Genomic DNA, 20,702 nt, shown 5'->3' on the forward strand with positions numbered 1-20,702 from the left:
ATAACTGATTACGACTAGGGGCCCACGGAACGTTAGATATTTCCGCCAAGGCAGACAGGTATATTTGTCAACTCTTGTTTAATCAGGATGACATATAGCGAAATGAGGACAGCTTCTCTCAAACCGAAAACGAAAATCTTGTGGTGACTATATTTCCGCTTCAGTCTGGTTGTGTGGGCGGGCTTTAAGCTCTTACCTGTGTTTACCTGTAATTACCTTTTACCTGGCTTCAAGGAGCAGGTGAGAAACCACAACGTGTCTGGCTCACCACGACCACAAAGAGCCATCTCCGTAGTGGTTGGCACTGTCACGTACGAGCAGCGGGTGGCAAGGGCAGCAGTTGGTACTGGAGACCACACGCACGTGGCCCCGGGGTATACTGGGGGTCTGCATTTACAATAACTGACAACGTGATGGTCGAACTATAGATTCCATACTGACCCAACCTGGGAAGTTTCAGGGAAGGACTTGAATATATTACTGCAGTAATCAGGATAGATAGTGGTTTTAAAGGTTTGTTACAGGATGAGACTTGTTCACTCACTCCCAGGTGTACGGGTTAATATAATTCTTGACAGATCCAAGTTGATGAGGACGATTTATGGCCGATGTGTATTGAGCCGTAACGTCTGTGTATAGTGAATAAGTAATAAAGTGTGAAGTGTATGAATAAAGTACTATACAGGACAAAACGCGTGTGCTGTCTGGGATCTGGAGACTGCCATCAATAGCCAAACCCCACGGAGAGGTCCTGAATTGGGAAGGAAAAGTGAAAACTTTTGTCATTCTGAAATATTTATGCATCTGTCTGTCTGTTTTATCTACTTTTAACTTATCTTTCTGTCCCCTTGTTTAATCGATCTCTCTACCGTTCAATCTCTTTTATCTAGCAGTTTAATCTCTTTATATATCTATTTATCATTTGTTTCTCGTCTTCTCTGATGTCTGTTGTATTTGTTAGCCGGAGTTATCCCAAACTCACTCTACCCCGTGTACAGTTTGTATGACAAGGAAACTAGTCATACCTCAGTAGTTGAGATAGTTGAGATAGTTGAGATGTATAGGGAAATCCCCGTCCCCACATGTATGGAGGGTGCATGACTGATGTTGAGTGAGATGTATAGGGAAATCCCCGTCCCCACATGTATGGCGGGTGCATGGCTGATGTTGAGTGAGATGAATAGGGAAATCCCCGTCCCCACATGTATGGAGGGTGCATGACTGATGTTGAGTGAGATGTATAGGGAAATCCCCATCCCCACATGTATGGAGGGTGCATATGACTGATGTTGAGTGAGATGTATAGGGAAATCCCCGTCCCCACATGTATGATGTTGAGTGAGGGTGCATGACTGATGTTGAGTGAGATGTATAGGGAAATCCCCGTCCCCACATGTATGGAGGGTGCATGACTGATGTTGAGTGAGATGTATAGGGAAATCCCCGTCCCCACATGTATGGAGGGTGCATGACTGATGTTGAGTGAGATGTATAGGGAAATCCCCGTCCCCACATGTATGGAGGGTGCATGACTGATGTTGAGTGAGATGTATAGGGAAATCCCCATCCCCACATGTATGGAGGGTGCATCACTGATGTTACAGTGAGATGTATAGGGAAATCCCCGTCCCCACATGTATGGAGGGTGCATGACTGATGTTGAGTGAGATGTATAGGAAATCCCCGTCCCCACATGTATGGAGGGTGCATGACTGATGTTGAGTGAGATGTATAGGGAAATCCCCGTCCCCACATGTATGGAGGGTGCATGACTGATGTTGAGTGAGATGTATAGGGAAATCCCCGTCCCCACATGTTGGAGGGTGCATGACTGATGAGAGTGAGATGTATAGGAAATCCCCGTCCCCACATGTATGGAGGGTGCATCACTGATGTTGAGAGATGAGGGAAATCCCCGCCCCCCACATGTATGGATATCACAATGCAGTGAACTGTTGTCAACACCTCATCCCTGCAGGAATATTCTGAGCATTTGGGCAGGAGAGTTATCATCCCTGACAACCGGTTCCTGAGAGTGATTTAACCACGCTGTCACACAACCGGGAACTGTGGGATTTACCTACATGTAGAATGTCGGAACAGAGGCCCACCTAAACGTTGAATGTCAAAATGGTACCGTCATTAGTAACTGTTTTACGTGATATGGGCTGCGTGATCCGAAGTAGCAGTTCGGTGAAATTAGGCAACGATTGGCCATAATTTCGACAAAGGTGTTAACAGAGTTGCCAAAATTCACTCAGTTCCCTCTACCATTCCCACCAATGATATTCGAAACATCTCCCAGTGACGTGTTCTTTTAGCACAGCCGGTATCAAATGACGAGACAAACTTGACTGATATGAAAATGATTACACATGAAGCTGTGTGAGGCGACCTTCAACTGTTGCTGTGGACGTTGTTGATGCAATCTGGTTGCCACCCTTGGTAAAACACAAACATACATGACGACTGGCACCGATCCTAGCACCAGTCCCAGACAATGCTTGTCATAGTTTATTCTTCATGTAGGCAGGCCTCCTGGTTATTACTCATGGAAACGCCACTCAAGCAATCTACCAACATTGCACTTGTTGCTTTACAATCCTATTGTCAAAAGCTCTAATAATTAAGAATTGGTCACCTAAAGATACTTTTAGTTTTCTTTGAATCCTGATGTATATCGCTGATAAAAGAAATTGTTAATAAGTATTCGTGAACATTAAACATATATACGCAAAAGAAAGTCTATAGATCCGTGTTGAACGCTGGTTAAGAATGAAGGAACAAGACAATGGTGATTTATTGTTGCGGATTTCATCTCTGAACTTGAAGTCTGAGGTGCATTGGCGAAAGTTATCAGCCTATAAACGTTTTCATGACGATTGTACTGTTTTGGTCAAATCCCAAAACTCACGTCTGTACTTAAATCGTCTACAGGTAGTATAAACACCATCATCTTTAGTTAATCAGTGATGTGATCATCAGTCGGACACCACGCGTGTGAATAGCTGGCAGCCGGGGGAGTTTTGGCGGATATCAAGAACATACTTTCCGCTGGTTTTGCAAAATATTCCAAATGTCTCAAAATCAAGAACCCAATACCTTATGGTATTTACATTAAACTATATTTACACCAGGAAGCGTAACGGTATTATGTAATATAAAGAGAAGTATTGGCAGGGTGGCTAAACATGGAACTGGATACACAAGGAGCACAGTTTCACCGATCTGTATATTCCTCCTTTAGACGGGAAAAGCGTTACGGTGTGAGATTATATCACATTTCTTCAAATGTAACTAGGAATCACATCGGGAAGGGGAGCCAAGGCAGTGTGTTTTCTTTGTAACACGAATCTCATCGAGAAGAGGGGCAAGGGCGGTTGGGGTGTTTGCAACACTGAATCTCATCGAGAAGAGGGGCAAGGGTCGTCGGGGTGTTTGTAACGCTGAATGTCATCGCGAAGAGAGGCAAGGGCGGTCGGGGTGTTTGTAACGCTGAATCTCATCGCGAAGAGGGGCAAGGGCGGTCGGGGTGTTTGTAACGCTGAATCTCATCGAGAAGAGGGGCAAGGGCTGTCGGGGTGTTTGTAACACTGAATCCCATCGAGAAGAGGGCAAGGGCGGTCGGGGTGTTTGTAACGCTGAATCTCATCGAGAAGAGGGGCAAGGGCGGTCGGGGTGTTTGTAACACTGAATCCCATCGAGAAGAGGGGCAAGGGAGGTCTGGGTGTTTGTAACACTGAATCTCATCGAGAAGAGGGGCAAGGGCGGTCGGGGTGTTTGTAACGCTGAATCTCATCGAGAAGAGGGGCAAGGGCGGTCGGGGTGTTTGTAACACTGAATCTCATCGAGAAGAGGGGCAAGGGGTCGGGGTGTTTGTAACACTGAATCTCATCGAGAAGAGGGGCAAGGGAGGTCGGGGTGTTTGTAACACTGAATCTCATCGAGAGAAGAGGGGCAAGGGAGGTCTGGGTGTTTGTAACACTGAATCTCATCGAGAAGAGCGGCAGGGTCGTCGGGGTGTTTGTAACAATCTCATCGAGAAGAGGGGCAAGGTCAGGGTGTTGTTTGGCTGAATCTCATCGAGAAGAGGGCAAAGGGGGTCTGGGTGTTTGTAACACTGAATCTCATCGAGAAGAGGGGCAAGGGCTGTCGGGGTGTTTGTAACGCTGAATCTCATGAGAAGAGGGGCAAGGAGGTCTGGGTGTTTGTAACACTGAATCCATCGAGAGAAGAGGGGCAAGGGCCGTCGGGGTGTTTGTAACGCTGAATCCCATTGAGAAGAGGGCAAGGGAGGTCTGGGTGTTTGTAACACTGAATCCCATCGAGAGAAGAAGGCAAGGGCCGTCGGGGTGTTTGTAACACTGAATCTCATTGAGAAGAGGGGCGTGCTTGTAATACTGAAAGGGAGGTCTGGGTGTTTGTAACACTGAATCTCATCGAGAAGAGGGGGCAAGGGTCGTCTGGGTGTTTGTAACGCTGAATCTCATCGAGAAGAGGGCAAAGGGGCGTCGGGGTGTTTGTAACACTGAATCTTATCGAGAAGAGGGCAAGGGCCGTCGGGTGTTTGTAACACTGAATCTCATCGAGAAGAGGGCAAGGAGGTCGGGTGTTTGTAACACTGAATCTCATCGAGAAGAGGGCAAGGGCGGTCGGGGTGTTTGCAACACTGAATCTCATCGAGAAGAGGGCAAGGGTCGTCGGGGTGTTTGTAACGCTGAATGTTATCGCGAAGAGAGGGCAAGGGCTGTCGGGGTGTTTGTAACGCTGAATCTCATCGCGAGAAGAGGGGCAAGGGCGGTCAGGGGTGTTTGTAACGCTGAATCTCATCGAGAGAAGAGGGCAAGGGCGGTCGGGGTGTTTGTAACACTGAATCCCATTGAGAAGGGCAAGGGCGGTCGGGGTGTTTGTAACAGTGAATCCCATCGAGAGAAGAGGGCAGGGGGCGGTCGGGGTGTTTGAAAACAGTGAACCCCATCGAGAAGAGGGGCAAGAGGAGGTTTGGGTGTTTGTAACGCTGAATCTCATCGAGAAGAGGGGCAAGGGAGGTCTGGGTGTTTGTAACACTGAATCCCATCGAGAAAAGGGCAAGGGCCGTCGGGGTGTTTGTAACACTGAATCCCATTGAGAAGAGGGGCAAGGGAGGTCTGGGTGTTTGTAACACTGAATCTCATCGAGAAGAGGGGCAAGGGCCGTCGGGGTGTTTGTAACACTGAATCCCATCGAGAAGAGGGGCAAGGGAGGTCGGGGTGTTTGTAACACTGAATCCCATCGAGAAGAGGGCAAGGGCCGTCGGGGTGTTTGTAACACTGAATCCCATCGAGAAGAGGGGCAAGGGAGGTCTGGGTGTTTGTAACACTGAATCTCATCGAGAAGAGGGCTAGGGTCGTCGGGGTGTTTGTAACGCTGAATCTCATCGAGAAGAGGGCAAGGGTCGTCAGGGTGTTTGTAACACTGAATCTTCATCGAGAAGAGGGCAAGGAGGTCTGGGTGTTTGTAACACTGAATCTCATCGAGAAGAGGGCAAGGGTCGTCGGGTGTTTTTGTAACACTGGATCGAGAGAGAGAGGAAGGGCCGTCGGGGTGTTTGTAACACTGAATCGTATCGAGAAGAGAGGCTAGGGTCGTCGGGGTGTTTGTAACACTGGATCTTATCGAGAAGAGGGCAAGGGTCGTCAGGGTGTTTGTAACACTGAATCTTATCGAGAAGAGAGGCTAGGGTCGTCGGGGTGTTTGTAACACTGAATCTTATCGAGAGAAGAGAGGCAAGGGTCGTCGGGGTGTTTGTAACACTGAATCTCATCGAGAAGAGGGCAAGGGTCGTCGGGGTGTTTTGTAACACTGAATCTTATCGAAGAGAGGGCAAGGGCTGTCGGGTGTTTGTAACGCTGAATCTTATCGAGAAGAGGGGCAAGGGTCGTCGGGGTGTTTGTAACACTGAATCTCATCGAGAAGAGGGGCAAGGGTCGTCGGGGTGTTTGTAACACTGAATCTCATCGAGAAGAGGGGCAAGGGTCGTCGGGGTGTTTGTAACACTGAATCTCATCGAGAAGAGGGGCAAGGGTCGTCGGGGTGTTTGTAACACTGAATCTCATCGAGAAGAGGGGCAAGGGAGGTCTGGGTGTTTGTAACACTGAATCTCATCGAGAAGAGGGCAAGGGCCGTCGGGGTGTTTTGTAACGCTGAATCTCATCGGTGAGAAGAGGGCAAGGAGGTCTGGGTGTTTGTAACACTGAATCTCATCGAGAAGAGGGGCTAGGGTCGTCGGGGTGTTTGTAACACTGAATCTCATCGAGAAGAGGGGCAAGGGTCGTCGGGGTGTTTGTAACACTGAATCTCATCGAGAAGAGGGGCTAGGGTCGTCGGGGTGTTTGTAACACTGAATCTTATCGAGAAGAGGGGCTAGGGTCGTCGGGGTGTTTGTAACACTGAATCTCATCGAGAAGAGGGGCAAGGGTCGTCGGGGTGTTTGTAACACTGAATCTCATCGAGAAGAGGGGCAAGGGCGGTCGGGGTGTTTGCAACACTGAATCTCATCGAGAAGAGGGGCAAGGGTCGTCGGGGTGTTTGTAACGCTGAATCTTATCAGAAGAGGGCAAGGGCAGTAGGGTGTTTGTAAAGCTGAATCTTATTGAAGAGGGCAAGGGCGGTCGGGGTGTTTGCAACACTGAATCTCATCGAGAAGAGGGGCAAAGGGCCGTCAGGGTGTTTGCAACACTGAATCTTATCGAGAAGAGGGCAAGGGCTGTCGGGGTGTTTGTAACACTGAATCTCATCGAGAGAAAAGAGGGGGCAAGGGTCGTCGGGGTGTTTGAAACGCTGAATCTCATTGAGAGAAAGAGGGGCAAGGGTCATCCGGGGTCTTTGTTACGCTGATCTTATCGGAGAGCAGAGGGCAAAGGTCGGGGTGTTTGTCACGCTGAATCTCATCGAGAAGAGGGTCAAGGGAGGTCGGGGTGATTGTAACACTGAGATCCTCATCCGAGAAGAAAGGGGCAAAGGGCGGTCGGGGTGTTTGTAACACTGAATCTCATCGAGAAAGAGGGCAAAGGGCCGTCGGGTGTTTGTAACCCTGAATCTCATCGAGAAAAGAGGGCAAGGGTCGTCGGGGTGTTTGTAACACTGAATCTCATCGAGAGAGGGGCAAGGGTCGTCGGGGTGTTTGTAACGCTGAATCTCATGAGCAGAGAAGAGAAGGGCAAGGGTCGTCGGGGTGTTTGTAACACTGAGATCTCATCGAAGAAGAGGGGCAAGGGCCGTCAAGGGTGTTTGTAACACTGAATCTGGGTGCGAAGAGGGCAAGGGTCGTCAGGGTGTTTGCTTAAACTGAATCGTATCGAGAGAGGGTAAGGGTCGTCGGGGTGTTTGTAACACTGGATCTTATCGAGAAGAGGGCAAAAGGGTCGTCGGGGTGTTTGTAACACTGAATCATCGAAAGAAGAGGGGCAAAGGGTTGTCGGGGTGTTTGTAACACTGAATCTCATCGAGAAAGAGGGCAAGGGAGGTCGAAGGGTGTTTGTAACACTGAATCTCATCGAGAAGAGGGGGCAAGGGCGTCGGGGTGTTTGTAACACTGAATCCTCATCGAGGTAAAGAGGGGCAAGGGTGTTTGTAACGCTGAATCCTCATCGAGAAGAGGGCAAAGGGTCGTCGGGGTGTTTGTAACGCTGAATCTCATCGAGAAGAGGGGCAAGGGCCGTCGGGGTGTTTGTAACGCTGAATCTCATCGAGAGAAAGAGGGCAAGGGTCGTCGGGGTGTTTGTAACGCTGAATCTTATCGAGAAGAGGGGCAAGGGCCGTCAGGGTGTTTGTAACGCTGAATCTCATCGAGAAGAGGGGCAAGGGTCGTCGGGGTGTTTGTAACACTGAATCTCATCGAGAAGAGGGGCAAGGGCCGTCGGGGTGTTTGTAACACTGAATCTCATCGAGAAGAGGGGCAAGGGCCGTCGGGGTGTTTGTAACGCTGAATCTCATCGAGAAGAGGGGCAAGGGCCGTCGGGGTGTTTGTAACACTGAATCTCATCGAGAGAAGAGGGCAAGGGCCGTCGGGGTGTTTGTAACACTGAATCTCATCGAGAAGAGGAAAAGTGGGCTGTCGGGGTGTTTGGTAACACTGAATCTCATCGAGGAAGAGGGCAAGGGCCGTCAGGGGGTGTTTGTAACGCTGAATCTCATCGAGAAGAGGGCAAGGTCGCCGGGGTGTTTGTAACACTGAATCTCATCGAGAAGAGGGGCAAGGGCCGTCGGGGTGTTTGTAACACTGAATCTCATCGAGAAGAGGGGCAAGGGTCGTCGGGGTGTTTGTAACACTGAATCTCATCGAGAAGAGGGGCAAGGGCCGTCGGGGTGTTTGTAACACTGAATCTTCCCATCGAGAAGAGGGCAAGGGCCGTCGGGGTGTTTGTAACACTGAATCTTATCGAGAAGAGGGCAAAGGGTCGTCGGGTGTTTGTAACGCTGAATCATCGAAGAGAGGCAAGGGCTGTCGGGTGTTTCAACACTGAATCTCAGAAGGGGCAAGGGTTTGTAACACGTCGAGGGGTGTTTGTAACACTGAATCTCATCGAGAAGAGGGGCTAGGGCCGTCAGGGTGTTTGTAACACGGAATCTTATCGAGAAGAGGGCTAGGGCCGTCAGGGGTGTGTTTGTAACGCTGAATCTTATCGAGAAGAGGGCAAGGGCCGTCAGGGTGTTTGTAACACTGAATCTCATCGAGAAGAGGGCAAAGGGTCGTCGGGGTGTTTGTAACACTGAATCTCATCGAGAGAGAAAGAGATACCGTCGGGGTGTTTGTAACACTGAATCTCATCGAGAGAAGGGCAAGGGCTGTCGGGGTGTTTGTAACACTGAATCTTATCGAGAAGAGGGAAAAGGGCCGTTCGGGTGTTTGTAACACTGAATCTCATCGAGAAGAGGGCAGGGAGCCGTCGGGGTGTTTGTAACACTGAAATCATCGAGAAGAGGGGCAAGGGCCGTCGGGGTGTTTGTAACGCTGAATCTCATCGAGAAGAGGGGCAAGGGCTGTCGGGGTGTTTGTAACGCTGAATCTCATCGAGAAGAGGGGCTAGGGTCGTCGGGGTGTTTGTAACACTGAATCTCATCGAGAAGAGGGGCAGGGGCCGTCGGGGTGTTTGTAACACTGAATCTCATCGAGAAGAGGGGCAAGGGTCGTCGGGGTGTTTGTAACACTGAATCTCATCGAGAAGAGGGGCAAGGGTCGTCGGGGTGTTTGTAACACTGAATCTCATCGAGAAGAGGGGCAAGGGCTGTCGGGGTGTTTGTAACACTGAATCTCATCGAGAAGAGGGGCAAGGGTCGTCGGGGTGTTTGTAACACTGAATCTTATCGAGAAGAGGGGCAAGGGCTGTCGGGTGTTTGTAATGCTGAATCTTATCGAGAAGAGAGGCAAGGGCTGTCGGGTGTTTGTAACACTGAATCTCATCGAGAAGAGGGGCAAGGGAGGTCTGGGTGTTTGTAACACTGAATCTCATCGAGAAGAGGGGCAAGGAAGGTCTGGGTGTTTGTAACGCTGAATCTCATCGAGAAGAGGGGCAAGGGCTGTCGTGGTGTTTGTAACACTGAATCTCATCGAGAAGAGGGGCAAGGGTCGTCGGGGTGTTTGTAACACTGAATCTTATCGAGAAGAGGGGCAAGGGCTGTCGGGTGTTTGTAACGCTGAATCTCATCGAGAAGAGGGGCAAGGGTCGTCGGGGTGTTTGTAACGCTGAATCTCATCGAGAAGAGGGGCAAGGGTCGTCGGGGTGTTTGTAACACTGAATCTCATCGAGAAGAGGGGCAGGGGCCGTCGGGGTGTTTGTAACACTGAATCTCATCGAGAAGAGGGGCAGGGGCCGTCGGGGGTGTTTGTAACGTTGAATCTCATCGAGAAGAGGGCAAAGGGAGGTCGGGGTGTTTGTAACGCTGAATCTCATCGAGAAGAGGGGCAAGGGCCGTCGGGGTGTTTGTAACGCTGAATCTCATCGAGAAGAGGGGCAAGGGTCGTCGGGGTGTTTGTAACACTGAATCTCATCGAGAAGAGGGGCAAGGGTCGTCGGGGTGTTTGTAACACTGAATCTCATCGAGAAGAGGGGCAAGGGCCGTCGGGGTGTTTGTAACACTGAATCCCATCGAGAAGAGGGGCAAGGGTCGTCGGGGTGTTTGCAACACTGAATCTTATCGAGAAGAGGGGTCAGGGTCGTCGGAGTGTTTGTAACACTGAATCTTACCGAGAAGAGGGGCTAGGGTCGTCAGGGTGTTCGTAACGCTTGATCGTATCGAGAAGGGCAAGGGCTGTCGGGGTGTTTGTAATGCTGAATCTCATCGAGAAGAGGGGCAAGGGCGGTCGGGGTGTTTGTAACACTGAATCTCATCGAGAAGAGGGGCTAGGGTCGTCGGGGTGTTTGTAATTCTGAATCTCATCGAGAAGAGGGGAAGAGGGCCAAGGTTTGTAACTGGAAATCTTATTGAGAAAGAGGCAAGGGCGGTGATGGCAACACTGAATCTCATCGAGAAGAGGGCAAGGGTCGTCGGGGTGTTTGAAACGCTGAATCGTATCGAGAAGAGGGGCAAGGGCGGTCGGGGTGATTGCAACACTGAATCTCATCGAGAAGAGGGGCAAGGGTCGTCGGGGTGTTTGAAACGCTGAATCTCTTCGAGAAGAGGGGCAAGTGTCGTCGGGGTGTTTGTAACGCTGAACCTTATCGAGAAGAGGGGCAAGGGTCGTCGGGGTCTTTGTAACGCTGAATCTTATCGAGAAGAGGGTAAAGGGTCGTCGGGGTGTTTGTTATGTTGAATCTTATTGAGAAGAGGGGCAAGGGCCGTCGGGGTGTTTCTAACACTGAATCTCATCGAGAAGAGGGGCAAGGGCCGTCGGGGTGTTTGTAACACTGAATCTCATCGAGAAGAGGGGCAAGGGCCGTCGGGGTGTTTGCGACACTGAATCTCATCGAGAAGAGGGGCAAGGGTCGTCGGGGTGTTTGTAAAGCTGAATCTTATTGAGAAAAGGGGCAAGGGCCGTCGGGGTGTTTGCAACACTGAATCTCTTCGAGAAGAGGGACAAGGGCCGTCGGGGTGTTTGCAACACTGAATCCCATTGAGAAGAGGGGCAAGGGTCGTCGAGATTTTTGTAACACTGAATCTTATCGAGAAGAGGGACAAGGGTCGTCGAGATATTTGTAACGCTAAATCTTATCGAGAAGAGGGACAAGGGCCGTCGGGGTGTTTGCAAAACTGAATCTCATTGAGAAGAGGGGCAAGGGTCGTTGAGATGATTGTAACACTGAATCTTATCGAGAAGAGGGACATGGACACTCGAGGTGTTTGTAAGGCAGAATCCCCCCAAGATTCATAAGAGCAGTGACAAGTGTATTAACAAATTCATGTGTGGAATTGTCACAAAATACCAGAGTATCACAGTAATTAAGTAAGTTTTGTGAGAAGTAATATTATAACAACCTTTACATATAACTTATATTTGTCTTCTATTAGTCTTCTTCCATATAATAACATCATGGGGTAATATCTATTATATCCAAATTTTTGCCGTCTACCATACATTGTTTTACTTAGATTATATTATTGATTGTTTACAGATCATGAGAACAGATATGTATTACGTATATGTTTGGGAGGAAGGAGGGGCACACCTTGTTATCAAAACGGAAATACCCCCACAACAAACTGCACATATCATGTATCATGTATAGTGCACCTGTTTAGTGAACATGTTGTAGGGCATGGTACAACACCCAGGCGACAACAGGTACCATCTATCAAACTGACACACTTTGCAGCGGTGTATGTATGTATATACGTATTTGTCATGTGTAGGGAGCGACACCGCCCCACGCCACAGGTCAGTACGTCACAGGTCCAGCGTATGTCCCTCTATGTGCAGAGCGAGGTGCTTGGTGTGACACAACACAGAGTGATGAGTCGGAGTGACAATACTTTGATATAAGCGCCGGTTCCTTGTGCTTTCACAGATCATATATCTTTAAATATATGTTTTATCTCGGACACCATCGTTGCGTATTATGCAACTGAGTAAATGTCTTCTTCAGATCGCGTTTAACCCACGCTGGAAATATGGTGTCCTTCATATTTCATAAGAGGTTACATCATAATTATGTGTCCGCCTGATAACAACGCTAGCATGGCAACCAGGAAATAGACATTTAAGAATATGCACAACAGTCTTCCGTGTTCTGTCTCAGTTGGTCTAAATTCTTCTCTTTCAAAAGTTACAGCCCAACTGTTTACTTATGAAGCCGTGTTTATCCATTATCTGTAGTGTTAAACTGGGACGGCGAAGTTGTAAAACCCCGGCTAACCTATGTTGATGCAAACGAAGAAGTAGGTGAAAAAGGTTGGACAATGACATCACACAACTTGAAACTGATTGAATTCTATTGATCATACAGCCAAGATATCCACCATCAGGTACTACCGTGTCATGGGAATGTCAAAGAATGTCCTGGGATATCTACGACTACGACTAGGACTACTAGACTCTCTGAACGATCACTGCATTGTGTCATATGTTGAGAAGAACTGCAACCTGAGTCCTTCGCTTAGAGGAACCCGGTCTGAAAAGTGAAACAGAGGGCTTTCTGTTTGCTGTTTACGTTCAATATCTCCCTACTCGAACAATCAATGTGTAATTTGACATCAAATGTAACTATGAATTGTAGATGATGCATTCCCTGTATTTGATGAGAATGTACACCTTGTCAGTGAATGCTCAATTTGGCGCAAACACGATCTACAGCACCACATTAATGTGCTCCAGGTGGTTTTGACACAGAGGCCTTCCCCTGTCAGATCGAGAGAATAGAGAAGGAAATGACAATCATAAAGTTCTTTAGAATAGACCAGTATACAGCCACAGACAACAAACTACATCATTGATATCACTCAAATGTCTCTTTTGACACTAATAATATGGTAAGATTTTGGCAAGACATGGCAAACAAATGTCCCGTCCCGTGTACCAAACTGTCTGACTGTTTATTGGCTTCCCGGTGTTAATGTCTACAACAACAGACATGCCATAGCATCGCGGATAACAAGGGTTGTAGGAATTGACTATTTATCAGTTGGGCAATTACACAGAAAATAAAGAACCGTATAATTCGTAGGAAGAAACTTATCAGGTAACAGTTCAAACAGTAAACACCACCCAATATTTCTGTTAATAACCTTCTTGCTTAACATACATTCTTTTCACGTTGTCTTCATTCTGACATCATAGAGGAGGAAGTCTCACATTCTCCAGGGTGATGTCGGCCTGTAGGCCACGTGGAGGTACATCGTACGGGAGGAAGTCTCACATTCTCCAGGGTGATGTCGGCCTCTAGGCCACGTGGAGGTACATCGTACAGGAGGAAGTCCTACATTCTCCAGGGTGATGTCGGCCTCTAGGCCACGTGGAGGTACATCGTACGGGAGGAAGTCCCACATTCTCCAGGGTGATGTCGGCCTCTAGGCCACGTGGAGGTACATCGTACGGGAGAAGTCCTACATTCTCCATGGTGATGTCGGCCTCAGGTTCACGTGGAGGTACATCGGACAGGAGGAAGTCCCACATTCTCCATGGTGATGTCGGCCTCTAGGCCACGTGGAGGTACATCGTACAGGAGGAAGTCCTACATTCTCCATGGTGATGTCGGCCTCTAGGCCACGTGGAGGTACATCGGACAGGAGGAAGTCCTACATTCTCCAGGGTGATGTCGGCCTCTAGGCCACGTGGAGGTACATCGGACAGGAGGAAGTCCCACATTCTCCATGGTGATGTCGGCCTCTAGGCCACGTGGAGGTACATCGGATAGGAGGAAGTCCTACATTCTCCATGGTAATGTCGGCCTCTAGGCCACGTGGAGGTACATCGGATAGGAGGAAGTCCTACATTCTCCAGGGTGATGTCGGCGTCAGGTCCACGTGGAGGTACATCGGATAGGAGGAAGTCCTACATTCTCCAGGGTGATGTCGGCCTCTAGGCCACGTGGAGGTACATCGGACAGGAGGAAGTCCCAAATTCTCCAGGGTGATGTCGGCCTCTAGGCCACGTGGAGGTACATGGGACAGGAGGAAGTCGAACATTCTCTAGGGTGATGTCGGCCTCTAGGCCACGTGGAGGTACATCGGACAGGAGGAAGTCCTACATTCTCCAGGGTGATGTCGGCCTCTAGGCCACGTGGAGGTACATCGGACAGGAGGAAGTCCTACATTCTCCATGGTGATGTCGGCCTCTAGGCCACGTGGAGGTACATCGGACAGGAGGAAGTCCTACATTCCCCATGGTGATGTCGGCCTCTAGGCCACGTGGAGGTACATCGGACAGGAGGAAGTCCTACATTCCCCATGGTGATGTCGGCCTCTAGGCCACGTGGAGGTACATCGGACAGGAGGAAGTCCTACATTCTCCATGGTGACGGTCTACAGCAGGACATCACTTTAACTAGTTTAACATGGTGATGAAGTGATTTGTTAAATCATGAACACAAATCCCTGTTGAACTAATTGATAGTTTTATTGTAGCACTATTGATAGAGCGATTAGCCACACGAGCGACAAGATACCCGTGGAGCCAGTTGATAGTGTTATTGTAGCACTTTTGACAGGCCGATTAGCTACACGAGCGACAAGACACCCGTGGAGTCAGTTGATAGTGTTATTGTAGCGCTATTGACAGAGCGATTAGCCACACGAGCGACAAGACACTCGTGGAGCCAGTTGATAGTGTTATTGTAGCACTATTGATAGGGCGATTAGCCACACGAGCGACAAGACACCCGTGGAGCCAGTTTATAGTGTTATTGTAGCACTATTGATAGGGCGATTAGCTACACGAGCAACAAGACACTCGTGGAGCCAGTTGATAGTGTTATTGTAGCACTATTGATAGGGCGATTAGCTACACGAGCAACAAGACACTCGTGGAGCCAGTTGATAGTGTTATTGTAGCACTATTGACAGGGCGATAAGCTACACGAGCAACAAGACACTCGTGGAGCCAGTTGATAGTGTTATTGTAGCACTATTGATAGGGCGATTAGCTACACGAGCAACAAGACACTCGTGGAGCCAGATGATAGTGTTATTGTAGCACTATTTATAGGTCGATTAGCTACACGAGCAACAAGACACTCGTGGAGCCAGTTGATAGTGTTATTGTAGCACTATTGATAGGGCGATTAGCTACACGAGCAACAAGACACCCGTTGAGCCAGTTGATAGTGTTATTGTAGCACTATTGATAGGGCGATTAGGTACACGAGCAACAAGACGCTCGTGGAGCCAGCTGATAATGTTATTGTAGCACTATTGATAGGGCAATTAGGTACACGAACAACAAGACACTCGTGGAGCCAGTTGATAGTGTCATTGTAGCACTATTGATAGGGCGATTAGCTACACGAGCAACAAGACACCCGTTGAGCCAGTTGATAGTGTTATTGTAGCACTATTGATAGGGCGATTAGCTACACGAGCAACAAGACACCCGTGGAGCCAGTTGATAGTGTTATTGTAGCACTATTGACAGAGCGATTAGCTACACGAGCGACAAGACACCCGTGGAACCAGTTGATAGTGTTATTGTAGCACTATTGATAGGGCCATTAGCTACACGAGCAACAAGACACCCGTGGAGCCAGTTGATAGTGTTATTGTAGCACTATTGATAGGGCGATTAGCTACACGAGCAACAAGACACCCGTGGAGCCAGTTGATAGTGTTATTGTAGCACTATTGATAGGGCGATTAGCTACACGAGCAACAAGACACCCGTTGAGCCAGTTGATAGTGTTATTGTAGCACTATTGACAGAGCGATTAGCTACACGAGCGACAAGACAACTGTGTGACCATTTGACGATGGTATGGTATTGCTGTCAGAGTATACAAGCACAACGGGCAAAGAAATACCTCTTGAAGAACAAGTTAATGTCGTACAGCTGTGCTGGTGGAGGTGGGAGTGCTGGCAGCCACAGGAGTTGATCTGAAGTAGTTACATGTAGGTGTTCACTAGGAGGGAAGTGTCACTGTGGGCCCTCTTGCACAATTCGCATAACGCGGATGTAAGATTTGATCGGCAACATACTTTCGATACAAATATTTACATCTCTAATGCGCGTTACGGACACAAAGTATACACACCTACATCATAATATCAGCAGATGTTTTCTGTCCCCGAGTTCGGGGACCCTTGCCGTGCGACCACCACTCTGTGTGTCCTCAGTGGTCTCTGTCTCAATTCAAACATGGCCCAATTCTGTAACTCTCCAAATCTAAAATGTGAGTCCTCGGTATTATATGTCATATTTGAGTTAAACACTCCCTGCACTACTTCGTCGGATATTCAATTAAAGTTCTTTTATCATTGTAAAGATACGTCGGGGAAGATTCGGGCTTGATAAAACACCGAGGTCCCTGACAAGAGGGAGATATCTCACGGCTACAGCAACCACCGCCGCCCACACCATCTCCTGCAGCTGTAGCGTTCCTCTATTGACTAACGCGAGGGCTGTCTAGTCACAAATGACTGGCATGCGTTCATTCGAATGATTCAATGATAGCCTTATTCTATAAAATTCAAGAAGCTTGGTACTGAGTGGGGAGCGGAGATGTTTTATACACTGTAGTTTATGTCATACACCTTACAGTTTGTGATAACATCAGGAACTTACAATGTATATGTATACTGGGCAAGATGAGGTGAGGTGAAATTGGGTTTAACGTCGTGCTTGAGAATATTTCGCTCATATGACGACGTGCATGCGTGTGTATGTGTATGTGCGGCTGCTTGTACTAGCCCAGACTGAAGCTGGTTTTATAGTGCTAGCCCACCGAGATACCATGCCGCAGTGAAGCATGAATACAGACACATTATACTGACTCCGAACCGACCAGTCCTTGTTGAACCCATTAATGCCGAGCGCCAGGCAGGGACCAACAAGTACCATATTTTAACGTCTTTTGGTATGACGCGGTCGGGGATTGAACCCGCGACCTTCCGCACTCCGGGCGGACGCTCTAACCACTACACCACGGAGGCGGTCGGCAAGATGAGGTGATAATCATACCATGATGATATATTAAAGCTGAACAACGAATTTCCATAATCATAATTGTCTTCAGAATGCTGAATCTGTTCAATTCCGATTATAATTGATGGATAATCATTAAGAGCGGTCAATATTCTCATGGGAACGAATAAGGGAACACATGAAAGTACAAGTGTCCCTTTATTCTTTTCCAGGGTTCTTCACAAGGTACGTTCTGCACAGGGGGTGAAAATCTGGAAATAAATACAGGAACATGAGTACTTTTACGTGTTCCCTTATTCGTTTCCATGACTACATATGTGGCTTATTCAGACGGGTGTTGACATTGTAGGTAGGAGCCCTGTTTGATAAAAGTAGCCCAGGAGTAGCACTACTTAAAGCAATATTCCATGTCGCTTCATGTGATGTGCATATTCATCTGATCGTGGGTTTTGATCATGTGTCGAACTTTTTCAGTACCAAGTATACCTGTTGGTTTCTTTTAAGCGATTAACCTTCTGGCCATGCATGACTTTGGGTTGTCCAAACACATCTTACTGGCAGGCCTAAATCAAACCACGGAGGTAACTCATTTAAGCACTTAGACTGTTTTGTTTCAAAATATTGTTTCTCTATTGCTGTTTCTGTCAAAATCAGATCATAATTGATTTATAGTACGTGCCAGTTGCACAGGTCGTTGTGACTGTATGTTGTTCATCAAGAAGAGGCCGACAATGCTAGTCTCGGTGCAAGCTATACGCCTTGCGGAACCTAACTAAATGTGATGTAGAACACTATGAGTCACAATCGTAATCGTCATTGTAGACGACGTGGGTACCGGTTACCAAACAGGACATCGCTATCGGCGTTCCCAAAGTTGGCAATCCAAAGCCTAATTCACTGATATCCGGAGGTAGTATCTAGTTCTTCAAACAACGTTAATATGTAAACCAGCAATGACTCCAAGAACGCATTTACTTTCCATTTCAGGACTGAATAGACGAAAACTGGAGGATCCAGGCTGTTGACGCCACAAACAAAGGATATATCTCTGTAATACTATATATTTCCAGTAGGTCTGTTACGGTACTACCACTGACTCATGAGTAATGTGTAGTATATAGAGGCACTACAGATTGTGTGTTGTATATCTAGTTGTAGTTCGTGTCCAGCAGCAAGGACCCTACAGCAACAGCGTGTTCTCGGAAAACCTGGCTTGATATAAGAATGTCATAAATCATTGCACCTGTAAGCGACTACTACACTTCACTAAACCTTGACTGATAATATAAATTCTCGAGGAATTGTAGATTGTCGTGACCGTCGAGTAGAAGACATTGCACATTGAAGAGGCCGTCATTCAAGTCAAGATGAAATGGCCAGACTAGAATATCGACTGTGTGTGTGTCTGCACCAGAGATTAAACTCTCCTGGCAGGCTCGTGGTACAAGAAAAGCCCTCGAGCCCGTGTGAAAGACAAGTTTATATAACAGTCATTTCCATATCCCGGGGAGCAGGATGACAAAAAGACACTGTGGAATACATGAGATCATTGCTTTTTCTAGCTCAGGGTATGTGTCTGAGGCCGGAATTAAAGTTATTTTTCTGCCCCTGATTAACGTTTTCTGTATCAGAGTAACGCCATTGTAGAGATGCCGTGACATTCTCCGCAACAAGGAGTGGTGTGTGTATATCGTCATTTAATGCAGTTTAACTGAAACAACACGTACACAATATGTCCGGGATAACATGGGACAAGTAAATAATGTTCATTAAACGTAAATTAGGTGTTATCATGGTCGTCATCTGTGTGGTTCGAGTTACGACACGTACATGGACGCTGCATCCTTTACCGGTCACTCAGGGGGATAGGTGCACTTGTGATGCAACCAGGGGTGCACACACATCTGATTAAAATAATATATATGGCTTTGGGCGTGTGCCGTTTAGTGGGAGAAACCCACCTTGAGGAGGCCGTGCTGTTGTGTATCTGGGGTCCTTCACCGACTGACTCTTAAGTCAGAACACACGATCATCCCCGATCGGCGGAGTAATTCAATAAATCCAGAGAAAGAGTTTATTTCCCAATTTTCAACTCGTCTATAATGGAAGGTTTAGATTTCCTGTGAATATTGAAAGAGTTTTGTCGCCTTATTCTACAGCACAAGTTAATGACATACCGCTTCACATGTTGATGAAATCTGTGAAGACGGCGACGTGCGTTGCCTGCACCTACATCACGTGTAAAGTTGGACGTATGGCGGGATAGTTGAGAATACAATAGAATGCTCGCTTACCCCCGTTTTGTAACGTCAGTTTATAGATTTTTCTTTGTCAGTTTGCAGATATAAGCCTTCCAGACTTTAAAAACACATATCTCAGAAATGTTTGTATGTTCTGAATACATGTCACCAGCCATTGCTAGTTCACTGGTACTGGGTTTACTCGAATATCGCTTGAGACGATGTTATCCCCAGTAGATTTCTCAGTACCAGAGTGGTCAGAGATTAACTTTCCGCTTGTCTCGAATAGCTACATAGCTACCTGTATGTCTGGTCGCGAGGAGTCCGAGTGAGTGAGTGAGTATAGTTTTACGCCGCTTTTAGCAATATTCCAGCAATATCACGGCGGGGGACACCAGAAATGGGCTTCACACATTGTACCCATGTGGGGAATCGAACCCGGGTCTTTGGCGTGACGAGCCAACGCTTTAACCACTAGGCTACCCCACCGCCCCTGCGAGGAGTGCGAGTTAATGGGACTTAGTACTGTATTAGGACTGGATGTATCGAAGTGTTTGGAACATTCCACTTATGGAACTAATTCAACATGGGTGGAGCGACCTCAGTTCTGTGGGGACATCAGCTGTAACACAGGCTCCATACAAGCTGCCGATCATTCTGCTCTATTCGAAATTCATTATTCAATAAGAAAGAGAAAATGGATAATTAAGATATATAAATACTGTTTTTTATTTTGATCGTAATCTTGTATGTGCAACATACACAACAGGTGTATTTCAGTGCCATTTCCACAATCAGGTGATCAATCCATCTGGTCTATGGTAACATGAATCTGTGGCATTTTCATTATATCTACAGTCTTCGAATGTCTAACAGCACACTAACTTTATCCAGGTATCGCACGATAATGTTCGCCTATCGAATGGTAGTTTTTCGGGACCGCTGTTGCTTAACATAATCATCTAATCAGTACTTACTTCACTGCCACACTTCACGTGACGAAGGTTAGACTCATGTGACATTATCATGTGTGTATGTGTATGCGTGTTCGTGTTCCTGTGCGTATGTGCGTCTGTGTGTAATGTGAGGATAGGTATGGGGGCCGGGTTGGGGTTTCTAGTGCACGGAAACGATGGTGGCAGTGGGTGACCCACACGCTGTGTCAAAACACAGGAGATTGTTAGCTGAAAAGGTGTGTGAATATGTCGCATGGCATTAATAATGGACATTATTTTAGAGCAATAAAACCAATTTTACTCATTAAAGAGCCCTTGAAACGTAGCTGAGACACTAATTGGGGGAAATATGCTTGGTAATGCCGGAGGTGTGAAGGGACACTGCGCCTGTCAATGAGGGTGTTGTGTTCACGTGTGTGGGCCTCAGCGTGTAAGGAATTCCAAATTTGAAACCAGTAC

This window comes from Haliotis rubra, unplaced genomic scaffold (assembly GCF_003918875.1).
Source record: "Haliotis rubra isolate DU_JTF1 unplaced genomic scaffold, ASM391887v1 Scf43, whole genome shotgun sequence".
NCBI classification, from domain to species: Eukaryota; Metazoa; Mollusca; class Gastropoda; order Lepetellida; family Haliotidae; genus Haliotis; species Haliotis rubra.